Raw genomic sequence first — 17374 nt, 5'->3', positions numbered from 1 at the left:
TGGTCCTTTGGATTCTAGGATAATCCCCCATTCCCAAAGCTTGTACTTTCCAAATATTTAAACATCCTGGAGTCCACCAGACCCCTTTCAGACTGGGAAATGTCCAGGCTGGTGACATCCTCCCCAACTTCTTAAAAGTTGTCCGCAACTTTAAGCTTCAAGCCATATATTCAAGATATAATCATGTCCCATCGATTGGGCGAGACGAGACAGTCTCAAAAAATCCAATATAACTGAAGAATCCATGTCCCAAAGAAATGGGCGAGACTAAATAAGTCTCCATAATACCAATATCAAAATCATGTCCCAAGATAAATGGGTGAGACAAAACAGTCCCATAAGTCCAGATATCATAATCATGTCCCAAGATAAATGGGCGAATCCAGATATCATAATCCATGTCCCAAGTAAATGGACGAGACAAAATAAGTCTCCTGCCCCAACAAGACATCGGTCCACATGACCCTTGGCATAGACATAAGTCCCGTCATGTCCACTTTACCACTTGCACTCCGTGTTGGTACTCTCACCACACACCTTGGATGAGAGGTGGGCTTACAAGAGACGAGCCGGAACGGCCGACCCCTCCCTTGAGTAAATTGTATTACTATTGGAGAAATTCAATACATAGTTTCACGGGCATCCATTGCCAAATCCTCCATGCCAATGCATATGAAATTCAGCATTTAGAAAACAATGGTATGTCGATGTAGATCACCAAGGAGCTGCCTTGATGCCCGGCCCGACTTCAGTACCCATATTCTCTACCATTGGCTCTATGTTCTACCAAGAAAGGTAGCAACATCTTGAAGAGCACTTAGGACAAGAGAAATTCAGCATTTAGAAAGCATATGTCGATGTAGATCACCAAGGAGCTGCCTTGATGCCCGGCCCGACTTCAGTACCCATATTCTCTACCATGCCAATGCATATGAAATTCAGCATTTAGAAAACAATGGTATGTCGATGTAGATCACCAAGGAGCTGCCTTGATGCCCGGCCCGACTTCAGTACCCATATTCTCTACCATTGGCTCTATGTTCTACCAAGAAAGGTAGCAACATCTTGAAGAGCACTTAGGACAAGAGAAATACTACACAGGGCGGCTAAACAAGGAGTCCTGAAAACAGTCACTCGCAGGCATAGATAACCTGGTGTTCCATAAGCATTTCTGCTACACATAGTTTATAGGCATTTCGGCCACCAATAGTTTGTAGGCATTTTGGCCACCAACTCACACTACCCTCTCAAGTGCCCATGTTCCCTTCCATCTGCTCTCTATTGTTCCACCCACACATGGTAGAAACAATCTTCAAGAGAGCACGTAGGACAAGAGAACACTACACAGGGTATGTTGTGCTTGTCACTACCCTTTGAAGTGCCCATGTTCCCTTCCATCTGCTCTCTATTGTTCCACCCTCACATGGTAGAAACAATCTTCAAGAGAGCACGTAGGACAAGAGAACACTACACAGGGTATGTGAATCATGAGTTCCATAAGTCCAATGCATCCCAAATAAAGGGAGCCAAAAAGAATAATCCATCCCAGTAAAAGGGAGTCATAAACATAATCCATAAACCGGAGGATCAATTCAAATCCCTCGAAAAGAAGTCCAGGAATCCATGGACTTGTATACCATACCTCTTACCACATACTCCGTGCTAACCACACACCTTGGAGTAGAGGTGGACTTCATCCATAAAAGCATCATATCCATGAGATATCCAAAGATTTCTTCTCTATAAACTCGGACAGATTCGCCATAGAAATTGCTTGTGAAGCCCAATATCTATATAAATCTCGTCCAAGAAAGAAATCTCCATAGATATAATCCATCCCAATAAAGGGAGCCATGAAAAGAATTCATCCCATTAAAGGGAGCCATAAACAATGTTTCCCTGAAACTATCTCAAGGCAAACAACACCACCTTTCTCCTTGCATAGTTAGTGAACATCAAAAACACTTCATAGCAAAAGCACTAACTTTGCAAACTCAAAGTATACTTAGCTTTTCTTTGCCAGGTTGGTCATGAAGCCAAAAGAAATATCTCGTCACCATATCCTTCAGATATCCTGAGATATATCTCCATATAGCTTGCCTGTAAGCTTGATAATATAATCCACAATATTCATATGGAAAGAGTGCTAAACATGTGCACATAAAGCCAACTCCATACTTCCAAGATAAATTTTGTGAATTCATAAATCCTTAGACCAAGCTGTCTATTGCTCATACTCTTGCTTCATAGGCCTGAAGTGGCTGGCCATGCTTAATAGCAATGATGGTAAGTGTGGTCCCCACTTGAGATCTTTTCTCTTCCTTATTGATAGAAGGAAGCCTCCGCTTCCAAGAAAGCCTACGCTCTGATACCAATGTAACTCGCGGCGGTGGCCCGGGGGACTAGGGCCTTTGACACACTTGTTGATACCATCAATGCATATTAAAATATTTAAACATGGCCACAGCCTTAACACATATCCATCATCACTTTGCATAAAACATAAAGGCTGGACAAAATATCCACAAATGCTGAAAATGGAGCTTGCACGTGTGACACCGCATAGAGGCCGGAATGGGCCGACCCCCCCCTTGGAGTATTTTATTACCCAAGGAGAATAATATCATGTACAAGCTTTGAGGGCCTTACTCTCCCCACGGGAGATGATGCCGGATTATCCATATACAAATGCCATAACACAGCCCAACACGAGGCAACCAAGCCGGAACATAGGCTGTAGAAATGCCGAGCCAACAATATAATCCATATACCTCCGTGTGGGTACTGATTCTTCCCCAAAAACCACGGGTCTTCATGCAATAGAGAGGGTACAACAAGTACAACTCTCCATTCAACCGGTACAGCAGGTACAATGGCTGGTACAGCCGGTACAGTGGCTGGTACAACAAGTACAAATGCTGGTACAGCAAGTATAGTGGCTGGTACAGCCAGTACGGTGGCTGGTACAGCCGGTACGGTGGTTGGTACAGAAAGTACAGTGGCTGGTACAATCGGTACAGTGGCTGGTACAGCAAGTGCAGCAAGTACAAATGCTGGTACAATGCATACAATGGCTAGAAATCATAATAAATGATTGAATACCCTTGCCTTCAGTATTTCTTCGTGATGGAAGCCTCCAATACAGTCCCCAACAGCCGGTATTCTTCATGGGCAGCCTTCAAGAGAGAGAGAGAGAGAGAGTAGCCATCATTAGGGCAGCCTGTAACGGTGGTAGAGGCTAGTGTGCAGTAAGAGAGCCTCTATTAATGAAGAGAGAGGGCTCCAATTTATAGATTTAGGCCTCCCATGAGCTAAAATGGCAAGAGAAGGCTACAATGACAAGTGGAGAGCCACACAATAGCTGAAGTGACAAGTGTGAGGCCACTTGTCTCACTTTGATCCACTTTATAACAAGTGTCAGGCCACTTGTCTCACTTTGGTCCACTTTCTTGCCACATGTCCCAATCTAAGAGATGGGTCCTTCCATAATCTTTACCTCTAAAAATATCCCAACTGGTAGACATTCTGTCATAGGCACTTTGCCAACTCTTGGTATCTCCTCAATTCCAGATGTAATGACGCGAACAGAATTTCCATCGGAGTCGGGCCAAAAATAGCAACTCTCCTAAATTTTAGGAGTGTGGTCCTTTGGATTCTAGGATAATCCCCCATTCCCAAAGCTTGTACTTTCCAAATATTTAAACATCCTGGAGTCCACCAGACCCCTTTCAGACTGGGAAATGTCCAGGCTGGTGACACATCCCATCTCTTTTGCTGCCTTAGGTAGATTCTTTCATCTATGCTCTTGATCAGATGCCAGATTTGAAGCCAAAACTCCTTATCAACATCTGTGAGAGGCCTGACTTTTGCAACTTGCTACAACATCCAATTCCAATGTGTTAGCCACTCTTTTGCACATTGGGAATATTTTCTCTAGGATTTCTAAGCTTCAATGGCCTTACTGCAAAGGAGCATTGCAAAATTATCCCAATCTGCAACATCACTAAGAGAAACATTGGTGACACATTCATGCATCCAATGTAAGAAGGCTCTGGAGGCTAACAGGTCCCTACCAATCCTGCAAGGTTTTTGTCTAGAGAGTGCTGCCTGTTAGCCTTCAATAAGAGAGAGAACCATTGGTCTGTTAATCAGATATGAGCAGAGAATTATTATCATGAAGGTCCATCCCATGTGACAACCACTCTCCTTTATGAGAAATGTAACACCTATCAAGATGACTACAATATCCAACCGAGGAAAAAGAGAAATAGGTGTAGCCTTTCTCATCAGGGTGGGACATATTCCAAATATCATATAAACCAAATTCTTGAACCAAAAGATTCCATTCATTGATCTCCTCCAAAAGCCAGTTATCTGGACCAGAGGAGTTATCTAAGCGATCACAATACATGTTGAAGTCCCCCATAATGATGGCATCATGTTTCATCTCAGATCTTAGCCTCCTCCATTGTAGAGCCCTCTCTTTAGATGACGCTTTGCCATATACTGAGAATACATGAAGCTTGAAATTCCCTATGCGAATAGCAATACCAATATAATGACCATCTACATCATTGGCTATGATTTCATGATGAAATGCATTGTGCACCCAACAAGAAGCCCCAGAGTGACCACCACGAATACCACCATAAAACTGAGTAAAGGATTCCTACAAAACCACGAAGTTTATGTTCCTGAAGACAGCACAATAAAATTTTGTTAAAGAGGAGCCAATGCTGCACGGTAACCTACTTTCCTCTGCAACCTAACCCTTTGGGATTAATAAAGACAAATTTAATAGGAAGCATCAAAGGAATCTGAGGAATTAAGCCCAAACCCATCACTATTTTGAAGGATCCTAAGGAGCCAGGAGGGATCTTCAGAGCTATCACCCACAAGATGGGGAGTGTTAGAAGTCATCTCCTGTCTATTTTTATACACCAGGGTCTTTGTTGTGGGTGTGCCCGCCCTTATGAGGTGTTTTCTCCTTTTTCCCCACTCTCCGTATTTTTCCCCTATTTTTTCCCATTTTTCTATGGCTTGGGTGGCTTCCTAGGGTTGGCAGGACCGACTGCTGGAACTGGTCCACGACTCCATGTATGTGATGGCCGACTGTTGACAGCTGGCCGACTGGCTATATTTGCTGGTCGTGGAGTTTCAAGGCCAGTCGGCTGCCCTACAGCAGGCCGACTGCTGATGGGGGGCCATATAAAATGGCCCCCAGTCCCCCATTCCATTATGTATCATACTCGGGATCTTCTTGTGTATATAGAGCAGAGTTACACGCCTCTATCTCTCCCTCTCTTGTGCTGTGATTTTCTGCACTGCGTTTTTGCTCTTGTGTTCCCAGATCTGGTCATCATCTCCGCTGCATATTCTGACATGGTATCAGAGCCTAGGCTCTAGATAGTTCTTGGGATTTGTGTGAGCAAGAGGGGGACTGCTGTGTTGCTGATTGGTGGACCGTACGGGACTGTTCGGGAAGAGGAGAAGCAAGAGGACGGCGGGCTGATTTGCTGGACAGCCACTTGCAAGTGTTAGTTCTTCTTTGTTCCCACCCACCGACCCTTTTCAGAGTACATCCCCGCAATGGTAGATCTGTTTGAGATGGCCGAGAGGCATGTGAAGATCCCGACACTCCCCACGTTCCCGGTGGACCGTCAGTTGGACGGAAACAACTACGGCATATGGAAGGTTATGATGGAATCTGTTCTGGAGTCTTACGACCTCGCTGATTTCGTCATTGTTGGGGTTCCACGGCCGGAAGTAGAGGAAGGGGAGTTACCGTCGATCCGAAAGGACCGGGAGGCTCAGACACAGATGTGGGATCGTGTCAACGCCAGGGTCCGTTCGTTTATCTTTCTCAACTGCACACCGCAGGTAATCAATCATGTAAAGCATATGACGTTGGCCAGAGGTATATGGCAGCATTTGGCCTCTCTTTACAACAGGGTATCGCCCATGAAGAGGATTTCCTTGGAAGTACAGATGCGGGTTATGAGCCCTGCAAAGTCGTCGACGATGCGGGAGCATATTAACAAGCTACAGGCTCTTCAACAAGAAGTTCTTCAGGCTGGAAAGGAGATATCATCAGAGGACATGGCCATAACGTTGCCGTCACACTTGCCCTCTCAGTATTCAGCATTTTACTCGTCTTTGATTACCAGTGGCAGGTTCAGCACCATCACTTGGGAGGAGCTTGTGCCCATGGTCCTGGACCAGGAGGAACGATTCACGAACCCTCCTCAAGGTGGAGGTTCGGAGGCCTTAACTGGCCAACGGTCGAAAGGCCGTAACACGGACAAAGGGAAGGCTTCGTCGGAGAAGTCTTCTGAGAAGAAATCCGTTACTGACCGCGAGAAACTAAAGGCACAGAGGACCTGTAATGATTGTGGCGAGAAAGGCCACTATTGGAGGCAGTGTCCCAAGCGGAAGACCGAGAAGGGTGAAGATTCCTCAGCAGCAATCATGAAGACTCCGGCTTTTGTGCACCTGGAGGTGGTGGACACCGCTGTTTCATTTTCTTCAGGCAGGGAGGAGATTGGAGGACTCTCCGCAACGGATACTCGGGAGTGGATTCTAGATAGTGGTGCTTCCAGGCACATGACTCCTTCCCGTTCCGGTTTACATGATCTCTGCAGGCTTTCTGGTCACATTCTTACCGAGGATACATCCACTATCCCAGTTCACAGTGAGGGCAGAATGGAGATAGTTCCCGATGGCAGAGGGGGACGCTCCGCAACGGATACTCGGGAGTGGATTCTAGATAGTGGTGCTTCCAGGCACATGACTCCTTCCCGTTCCGATTTACATGATCTCTGCAGGCTTTCTGGTCACATTCTTACCGAGGATACATCCACTATCCCAGTTCACAGTGAGGGCAGAATGGAGATAGTTCCCGATGGGGGCAGAGGAGGGAAGCATTCCTCCCATGTGTTGTATGTTCCGTCACTTGGTTTTCATCTGTTGTCAGTGCATCAGGTTTGCAAGACTAGCGTACGGGTGGAGTTTGATGAGCATTTTGTTGCTCTCCGGGACAAAGCAACAAGCCAAGTGGTTTGGGAAGGCGGAGTGGGGAATGGAGTTTACAAGCTTTCAGCACTCTCTCCCCCAGGTCCTCAGGTTTGTGATGAGTGGCAGTCTGGTAATGGCCGCTTAAGTGTGGATACGCTGTAGGTGCAGGCTTTCCGGGACCAGATGGTGGATAGCTTGCCAGTAGATGGCAGCAACTGGCAGAAACTCTCTAGTACTGATGTTGGTAGTTCTTGTGTTTGTTAGTCAGAGAAAACTGAACAGGTAACTTATGCTCTGATGTCTCGTAGTATTCGGGACAAAGAACCTCCTATAGATGAGGATGTTCTTTCTGGCAATTGATTACTTGCAGAGAAGGAGGTGCATACTCCAGGCTTTGTGGTTCCGGATTCAGAGGGGGTGGTTGACAGGTTTCAGAAGGCCTTGCGTGGTCTTCAACAGGTTTCCAGGACTTGTTTTTGCACCGTAACAGGTGTTGATCCTTGTGAGCAGTGTGATGCCTCTTTGACTAAGAAGCAGAATGGTTCATTGATCTGGTTGATGGACACCAGATTGGACGGGAGCTTCCTGATGAGGTAGTTGAGCTCATGGTTGCGGATGACTCTTTGGGAGGCTGGATTGCGTTTCCTGTGGTTTCTGCGGCATGCGAAGGATCATGGACTCTTGTACACAGGAGGGGGATTGTTGGATGGAATTCCGACTCCACAGTTGAAGTGACTCAATTTGGGGAGGAGATCCGGACACGAGGAGATCTACTTCCTGTTGAGATTCAAGCTCGATGTCAGCTTGTGCCAGCTGCACTATGTGCTGGCATGTTAGGTAGCAGCATGTGTGAGACAAAAATGACCGCGTCCAGCTGGTCAAAGTGTGTGGACATTAACTAGGGTTAGCTGTGTGTGGACACAACACATAGTGTGTGTTGTGTATTATAGATTATGGCTTTATGCATTGTGTGTGAAGGGAGATGGCTTCCCTCTATGGTTAGGGTTTGCAATATCCATTAGGGTTTGCTCTTGTGTGTGTGTCTCCTCTCCCTCTACGTGTTTTTCATCATGGTATCACAGCCTGGTGCTCTCTATTAGGGTTTATGAGTGAGTGAGAGAAGAGGGAGAAGAAGCTGTGAAGCTTGGAGTACACCGATTTCCATCAAATCTAAGAGCTTGGCCTACCGGGTAAGGTCTACTAAACACCCTTGAGCGGATTGCAGGTGATTCAAGTATAAACAAGGCAAATTAGGGTTGCCCAAAGCAAAAGAAAATTCTAGTTTTTTGCAAGCTTTCCATTGGAGCTTGGAAGCGGTGATGTATTGTGAAAAAGGATGCAAATCTCACAAAGAACTGGCAAATGGAAATGTATTGGCAACTCATATGCAAGCCCTATACTAAATTTGGAGCCAGTATGATGCATTTGAGTGATTGAAAAATTACTGTTTTTGAAGCTCTCACAAAACAGAGAAAAGAGGTCCATTTTTTTATGAAATTAAACCTAGTTTTTTTGCAAAAATCAGACAATTGATGGGTTGTACACATGCCTTGGAGTGTTAAGCAACTATATATGCTCTCAATAGACACTACAATCATTCCAAATTCTCTCAGGAGCAGGTGCCGTAGCCAGATATACAGAAACAGAGCACTTTTTTACATTTTTGCTAAGTGGAGGCCACAAATCAAGTGTTGTATTTGATAAATTCCAAAATTGACTTAGCAATTGTGTGGTACATACACTTGATAACAAAGCTACATGATTGGTTGAAGCAATTATGCATTATGGAGCTGGAAATGAGCTGATTAATCAGGCTGTCTACTGTGATTAGTGAAATAGAGGGTGATTAATCGACTAATTACTCTCTCATCTTAAACAATTGGTCTAATTCCTTTTACATGGAGTTAGTGGACATCATTGCTAAGCTAATGAATGCTGAGTCTCCCAATTTGGACAAGCATTGAAGAAATTAGAGCAATTCTACTACTGGTTTTACTGGTTTTTCTCAAAACAGAGAAGGGGGTTTGACAAAATTGGTATATACGCATCTTGGTTGGTGTTGATATGCAACATTGAGCTTGTTTAGGTGTCAATGCAAGTTATCCACACTTGATTGAACCACTACATTGCAATTTGAAGCCTTGGAAAGCGCGCCAAAACAGGGTACCTTAGACTGCGTATGCCAGTTCATATTGGATGCAATCAGTTTTATTTTCTACATCAAAAGTGAAGTTTGTTGACTACTTTGGAGTATCTGGAACACTCATTAGAGTGTGGTTGAGCTGAGAAAGGCTCGTTTACAGATTTGGACGTGTGCGGAAGGTGCATTTGCATTGAGCAAATATGCCTGACAATCCAGTACAAATTGTGGGTGAAAAATTGGATAGGAAGAACTTCCAGGCATGGAAGTACAAGATTAAAAGTTTTCTGAAGGGAAAAGGTTTTTGGAATCCTATTACAGGTGCGAAGCCAGAGCCAGAACTACCCCGACAACCTACACAGCAACAGGTTATAGCTCATAAGCAATGGTCAGAAAGAGCATACAAAGTTTTGCATTATCTGTCTATATGTATCTCGGATGCTATACTCATACATATACATGATGCTGAGAATCCCAAGGATGCATGGGATACATTGGTAAAGCCTGTTTGATACAGACACTAGTGCTCGCAAGTCTCAGTTGCGACAACAGATTCATAATGTGAAACGGAAAGGAAGGAGCATCCATGATTATGTACAAGAGATAAAGAAGTATGCAGATGCATTGGCAACAATCAATGCCCCCATGCCTGATGATGATTTGATAGACATTACCTTGCGTGGTCTTGGCAAAGAGTATAAGTCTTTTGATACATTCAAGTCGGTTCGGAGTACAAGTTTACCCGATTTTGATGAGTTGCTTTCACTCTTGCTTGTTGAGAAAATCAAACTCAGTGACTCCTTTCATGATGCATCTACTAGCCATGATGATAATGGCAGGAATCACGCTTTCTATTCACAAAGGGGATCTAGAGGCAAGGGGAGATTTGCATCACGTGGTCGTGGTAATGGCCGTGGATGGCAGGATAGGTCACCACAACAGAATTTTCAGCCTACATATGGTGCAAGAGGTGGTCGTGGATATACACCTCAGAGAGGTAGAGGTAATCCTCGTGGTAGAGGACGTTGGCAAGGCCAACAAACATCTATGCAAAATGTGAAATGCCATTACTATGGGAAATTTGGTCATATGGCACGTGATTGTTTCCGCAAACAAAATGATTTGAGAGGGGGTAGAGCACAACATGGTGGACATTATGCACAACATGGTGGAAATTATGCATCAAGCAATAATGATGGCAGCGCAAATCACTTGTTTGCCATGAAACATGTTGTGGAATCTATGATGTCGAATGGTGAAAGTGATGACACTTGGTATATGGACTCTGGAGCATCAATCCATATGACTTGTCATGGCAAATGGTTTGAGCATATGAAGCCTATGGATGTGAAAGGCTATGTGGAGACAGAAGATGATACCCAACATGCTATCACACATGTTGGAAGTGTTCCATTGGTTATGCACAATGGTGAAACAAAATCTATGGCAGATGTCTTGTATGTACCTTCTATTACAAAAAGTTTGGCCTCAGTTGGTCAAATGGTGGGGCAGGGTTTACAGGTTCGTTTCAACGAGCATGGTTGCTTCGTTGAGGATTTCAAAAATGGATGTAGAGTCATTGCCAAAGGCAAGAAAGAAGGCAGGTTATTTAAGTTGGATGCTGGGATTCCTGAGTTGAAATTAGCCATGTTCTCTAAAAGTCGAAATGTGGTACAGGACATTGACATGTGGCATAAAAGGATTGGACATGTGAACATACAAAGGTTAAAGAACATGCAAGCAAGAGGCATTGTTAGTGGGCTGCCTAGATTCAAGTATGATGGGAATATGCATGTTTGTGATGCCTGTCAGTTTGGAAAGCAGGCGAGGTTGCCGTTTCCTAGAGAAGGCAACATGAGTAGCAGGCCACTTGAGATAGTTCATAGCGATGTATGGGGTCCTGCACAAAACCCATCCATTAAAGGCAGCTTATATTATGTGACATTCATTGATGATTTCAGCAGAATGACTTGGATTTACTTTCTCAAAGAGAAAAGTGAAGTGTTGGGAAAGTTTATGGACTTCAAAGCTTTTGCAGGGAAGCAATATGGCTCTTGGATAAAATGTTTGAGGACAGATGGAGGTGGTGAATACACCTCGCATGCTTTTGAGCATTTCTTAAGAAAGCATGGCATAAGAAGGTAGTTAACTTGCAGGTATACACCTCAGTAAAATGGTGTTGCTGAGACGAAGAATAGAGTCATTTGTGATGTGGCCAGGGCAATGCTCAATGAAAAGAGCATGCCAGATTATTATTGGGTAGAAGCGTGTGCCACTGCAGTGTATATACTTAATAAGACACCCACAGCAGCCATACATGGAAGTACGCCAGAGATGCGGCTTACAGGTTTTAGACCAGACATTGGACACCTCAAAGTGTTTGGGTGCATAGCTTATGTACATGTGCCTGACGAGAGGAGGAGAAAGTTGAATCCTAAGGCAGAAAAGTGTGTGTTTGTTGGATATGCACAGGATTGCAAGGCATATAAATGTTACAATCCACAAACTAGGCAAGTGGTTATCTCATGAGATGTGTTGTTTGATGAACTTGCTAGTTGGTACAAAGCAAAGGATGAGGGTGTCATTGATTCTCTTGATGCTGATGTCCATGTGAACTTGCCACAAGCAAGTTCTATTTCTATATCTGGACCAGCAGAGTCTGAGAGTAGCACTATACGTCCATGGTCAGGACGCTTGAGACATGAGAGTGAGAGCAGTGGGAGTAGTGTTGTGGATAAAGGGAAAAAGAAGGTTGAAGGAATTGGCATTACAGGTTATGAGTCATCAAGTTCAGAGAGTTTGGATAAGGAACTTGGCATACCAGTTTTACGCACACCTGGTGCAAGGCAGGATAGATATGTGCCTCCACATGCTAGAGTGACGGGTGTTTAGAGTGATCCGCATGCATTGCAGAGATCCCAAAGGGTCAGGTATCCACTTGACAGGTTGACATATCGTGATTTTGCTATGCATTACGCATATATGATCTCTTTGGTGAAGCATGTGGAACCTACATGCTATACAGAAGCTATTGGAAAGCATGTATGGGAGAAGGCAATGGATGTTGAGATGGACGCTTTGGTTCATAATGAAACATGGGATTTGGTTGCATTACCACAAGACAAAAATGTCATTGGTTGCAAATGGGTTTACAAAGTGAAATGCAAGTCAGATGGTTCCATTGAGCGACATAAAGCAAGATTGGTAGCTAAGGGTTATGCACAAACCCAAGGTTTGGACTCTGATGAAACATTTAGTTCAGTTGCAAAGATGGGAACAGTGAGAGCAGTCACTGCTATGGCTGCAACAAATGGTTGGGAAATGCATCAAATGGATGTGAAAAATCCATTTCTAAATGGTGATTTACAAGAGAAAGTTTATATGGCACGGCCAGAAGGATATGTACACCCGAGGTATCCCACTCATGTATGCAGATTAAAGAAAGCATTATATGGTTTGAAGCAAGCACCTCGTGCTTGGAGTGATAAGATGAGCAGATATCTTATCTCCCTTGGATTTCAGGTTTCTTCAACAGATTCTTCACTCTATGTGAAGAAAACAGATCATGGGATTGTCTTACTTGTCATCTATATGAATGACTTGATTGTCACAAGAGATCATGCTACAGATGTTATGCATGTCAAGAAGGCATTGAGTGGGCAGTTTGACATGAAAGACTTGGGCGAATTGAGATATTTTCTTGGGATTGAAGTGATCAAAGACCATGCAGGTACATGGTTAGTGCAACGTCAATATGCATTGGATATGTTGGCAAAATATGGGATGACAGGGTGTAAGCCAATGAGTACACCTTTGGAGCAGAATGTGAAGTTGCGGGCTGATTTTGGTAAAGAGTTGGATGATCCATCTATGTATAGAAAGATGGTTGGAAGCCTTATATACATGACTATAACACGACCGGATCTTAGTTATGCTGTGGGGCTAGTAAGCCAATTTATGCAGATCCCCAGAAAACCTCATTTGGATGCAGTGAGACGGATTATGCGATACGTAAAGACCACTGCACATTATGGTCTTCTTTATGAGCATGGTAAAGGCTTGGATATACATGGCTGCACAGATGCAGATTGGGCAGGTAGCTCGTATGACAGGAGGTCTACTAGTGGTTATGCCTTTACATTTGGAAGTGCAGTGGTGAATTGGAGTAGCAAGAAGCAACCTACCGTTGCTTTATCTAGTACAGAGGCTGAATACAGGGGTGCAGCCATTGCTACATGTGAAGGAGTATGGTTAAAGAGTCTCTTGGCTGATTTGGGTGAGCCTATTGATGGCAAGGTTGTCATTCATTGTGACAACATGAGCAGCATACAGTTGGCCAAGAATCCAGTTTTTCATGCGCGGACCAAACACATAGAGGTCCACTATCATTTTGTTAGAGAGAAAGTGCTGGATGGTACAGTGGATTTGCAATATGTGAAGACTGAAGAGCAGGTGGCCGACATCTTTACAAAGCCACTTAGCAAGGAGAAGTTTGATTACTTCCGTACTATGTTGGGAGTATGTGGGATGAGCTTGAAGGGGAGTGTTGAGAGCTTTGATAGCCCAAGCTCATCTACATCTTCATCTATGGCAGTACTGATGAAAAACAAGTAGAGGGAGAGGAGACACACACACAAGAGCAAACCCTAATGTATATTGCAAACCCTAACCATAGAGGGAAGCCATCTCCCCTCTCACACAATGCATAAAGCCATAATCCATAATACACAACTCACACTATGAGTTGTGTCCACACTCTACTAACCCTAGCTAATGTCCACACACTATGACCAGCTGGACGCGGTCATTTATGTCTCACGCATGCTGCTACCTAGCATGCCAGCACATAGCATAGCTGGCATATGCTGACATCGAGCTTGAATCTCAACAGCCCCTCTGAAGCTCATGATGTACTGCCATAGATGAAGATGTAGATGAGCTTGGGCTATCAAAGTGTCATGTGCACAGATGCCCATGGACAAGTTCCTCAGCTAGTCCAGAAAAAGGACCATTAGAACCAGAAAATGGAGCACAGAGAGCTATTAGACTAGAGCAGGGCTTGGAGAGCAAGAGGAAAAGCCTGTCGGCTGTACCAAAAGGGAGTCAGCTGTACCAGAGGTGGAGGCGGCTGAACCAAGTTGAAGGGGGCTGCAAGCGCATCATCAAAGACAAGCATTATGACCAATCAGCTGAGTTAAATAACCTTTAAAGAATTTATGACTGGCCGACCAGTAGTCGGCCAGCATAAAAGGGGTCCAAGACCCATATAAAAAGGCCCAAGTGCTCATCATTGAACTCATTCATTCCACTAGGGAGTGGATCAGTAGGGTCCTAGTTTAGGGCAGATTTAGGTGTTATCACCTTTTATGTAAGGCAGCCCATGGCTGCAGATTTAGGTACCTTTTTGTACCATAGAATATACCTGAATATTTAGCACTTCTCTCTCTCTCTACTCTCTCTCTATACCTGCGTTTTTGCATCAGATGGCTTCCAAGAGTGTTTAGGGCTGAAAGAAGACTCTCAGAGCTTCCGCATGTTACATTGGTATCAGAGCATCACGCTCAGCAAAGCTAAACACTGATTGAGTCCCAGATGATGGTGTACAGGTCCAAGGTACAGGAAAGTACACGGATTAGAAGCCCAAGGCAAGAACACAGAGCGGGAAGAACTCCCAGGAGGTTTGTTGGTGGTGTTCCACAGTTCCAGATGGGGATGGCAGTGCCGTGAGCCAGATAGGTTCTCAGGTAACGGTCCCCAAGGAGGTTTATCCTCCAAGGGTGATGTGAGGGTGCCAGACTCAGTTCCCAGGAATGAAGACCAAGACGGTGTTCAGAGTCGGCAGGAATGGATTGTGGACTTGATGGAACCAGATGCATAGATGTTCGTCTGAAGACAGAGTGGTTTGGAGAACAGGCCAAATTTTCAGAGAAAAAGGATTGCCAGGAATGGATGATGACAGAGGGACTTTGGGACAGGATTGGGATGATGACAATCATCCAAGAGCAGGTTGGAATCCCGTCATCAAGTTTAGCAGAGGGGGATGTCATGTGCACAGATGCCCATGGACAAGTTCCTCAGCTAGTCCAAAAAAGGCAGCCAGAAAAAGGACCATTAGAACCAGAAAATGGAGCACAGAGAGCTATTAGACTAGAGCAGGGCTTGGAGAGCAAGAGGAAAAGCCTATCGGCTGTACCAAAAGCGAGTCGGCTGTACCAGAGGTTGAGGCAGCTGAACCAAGTTGAAGGGGGCTGCAGGTGCATCATCAAAGACAAGCATTATGACCGGTCGGCTGAGTTAAATAACCTTTAAAGAATTTATGACTGGCCGACCAGCAGTCGGCCAGCATAAAAGGGGTCCAAGACCCATATAAAAAGGCCCAAGTGCTCATCATTGAACTCATTCATTCCACTAGGGAGTGGATCAGTAGGGTCCTAGTTTAGGGCAAATTTAGGTGTTATCACCTTTATGTAAGGCAGCCCATGGCTGCAGATTTAGGTACCTTTTTGTACCATAGAATATACCTGAATTTTTAGCACTTCTCTCTCTCTCTCTACTCTCTCTCTATACCTGCATTTTTGCATCAGATGGCTTCCAAGAGTGTTTAGGGCTGAAAGAAGACTCTCAGAGCTTCCGCATGTTACACAAAGCTCTCAACACTCCCCCTCAAGCTCATCCCACGTACTCCCAACATAGTACGGAAGTACTCAAACTTCTCCTTGCTAAGTGGCTTTGTAAAGATATCAGCCACCTGCTCTTCAGTCTTCACATACTCTAGATCCACTGTACCATCCAGCACCTTCTCTCTGACAAAGTGATAATGGACCTCTATGTGTTTGGTCCGCACATGAAAAACTGGATTCTCGGCCAACTGTATGCTGCTCATGTTGTCACAATGAATGACAACTTTGCCATCAATAGGCTCACCCAAATCAGCTAAGAGACCTTTTAACCATACTCCTTCACAAGTAGCAATGGCTGCACCCCTGTATTCAACCTCTGTACTAGATAAAGCAACGGTAGGTTGCTTCTTGCTACTCCAACTCACCACTGCACTTCCAAGTGTAAAGACATAACCACTAGTAGACCTCCTGTCATATGAGCTACCTGCCCTATCTGCATCTGTGTAGCCATGTATATCCAAGCCTTTACCATGCTCATAAAGAAGACCATAATGTGCAGTGGTCTTTACATATCGCATAATGCGTCTCACTGCATCCAAATGAGGTTTTCTGGGGCTCTACATAAATTGGCTTACTAGCCCTACAGCATAACTGAGATCCGGGCGTGTGATAGTCATGTAAATGAGACTTCCAACCATCTTCCTATACATACATGGATCATCCAACTCATCACCAACATCAGCCCGCAACTTCACATTCTGCTCCAAAGGTGTACTCATTGGCTTACACCCTGTCATGCCATATTTTGCCAACATATCCAATGCATATTGGCGTTGCACTAATGATGTACCTGTATGGTCTTTGATCACTTCAATCCCAAGAAAGTATCTCAGTTCACCCAAGTCTTTCATGTCAAACTGCCCACTCAATGCCTTCTTAACATGCATAACATCTGTAGCATGATCCCGTGTGACAATCAAGTCATCCACATAGTTGACAAGTAAGACAATCCCATGATTTGTTTTCTTCACATAGAGTGAAAAATCTGCTATAGAAATCTGAAATCCAAGGAAGATAAGATATCTGCTCATCTTATCACTCCAAGCACGAGGTGCTTGCTTCAGACCATATAACGCTTTCTTTAATCTACATACATGAGTGGGATACCTCGAGTGTACAGAGGGTGGCCACGGAGCGAGCCCATTGCAGCGAGCCAATTTGCAAATTATTTTCAAATCAATACGAGATGCGAGCAGTTTCTTGTCATGTATCCATTGAAAGTGAGCAAGAATGACACATGACATACCAAAAAAAAAAAGCAGGCTTACTACATGACATGCCATACCACCTTCAAGACATACCACCTTCAAGACAATGTATTCAAGACACAAAATAAAAGCAGGCTTACTACATCCACCAAAAATGCTACATCCAAACTGTCTTTAAATAAAAGTTCAAATATCACGCTACATCCACCAAAAATGCTAATATATAAAATGTCTTCTGTATCCACCAAAAATGCTACATCGAAACTGTCTTTAAATGTCTTTAAAAAAAAGTTCAAATATCACGCTACATCCACCAAAAATGCTAATATCCA

This window comes from Cibotium barometz, chromosome 19 (assembly GCF_041138505.1).
Source record: "Cibotium barometz isolate CiBa-2024 chromosome 19, ASM4113850v1, whole genome shotgun sequence".
Lineage (NCBI taxonomy): Eukaryota > Viridiplantae > Streptophyta > Polypodiopsida > Cyatheales > Cibotiaceae > Cibotium > Cibotium barometz.
This window is presented reverse-complemented; position numbering follows the sequence as displayed.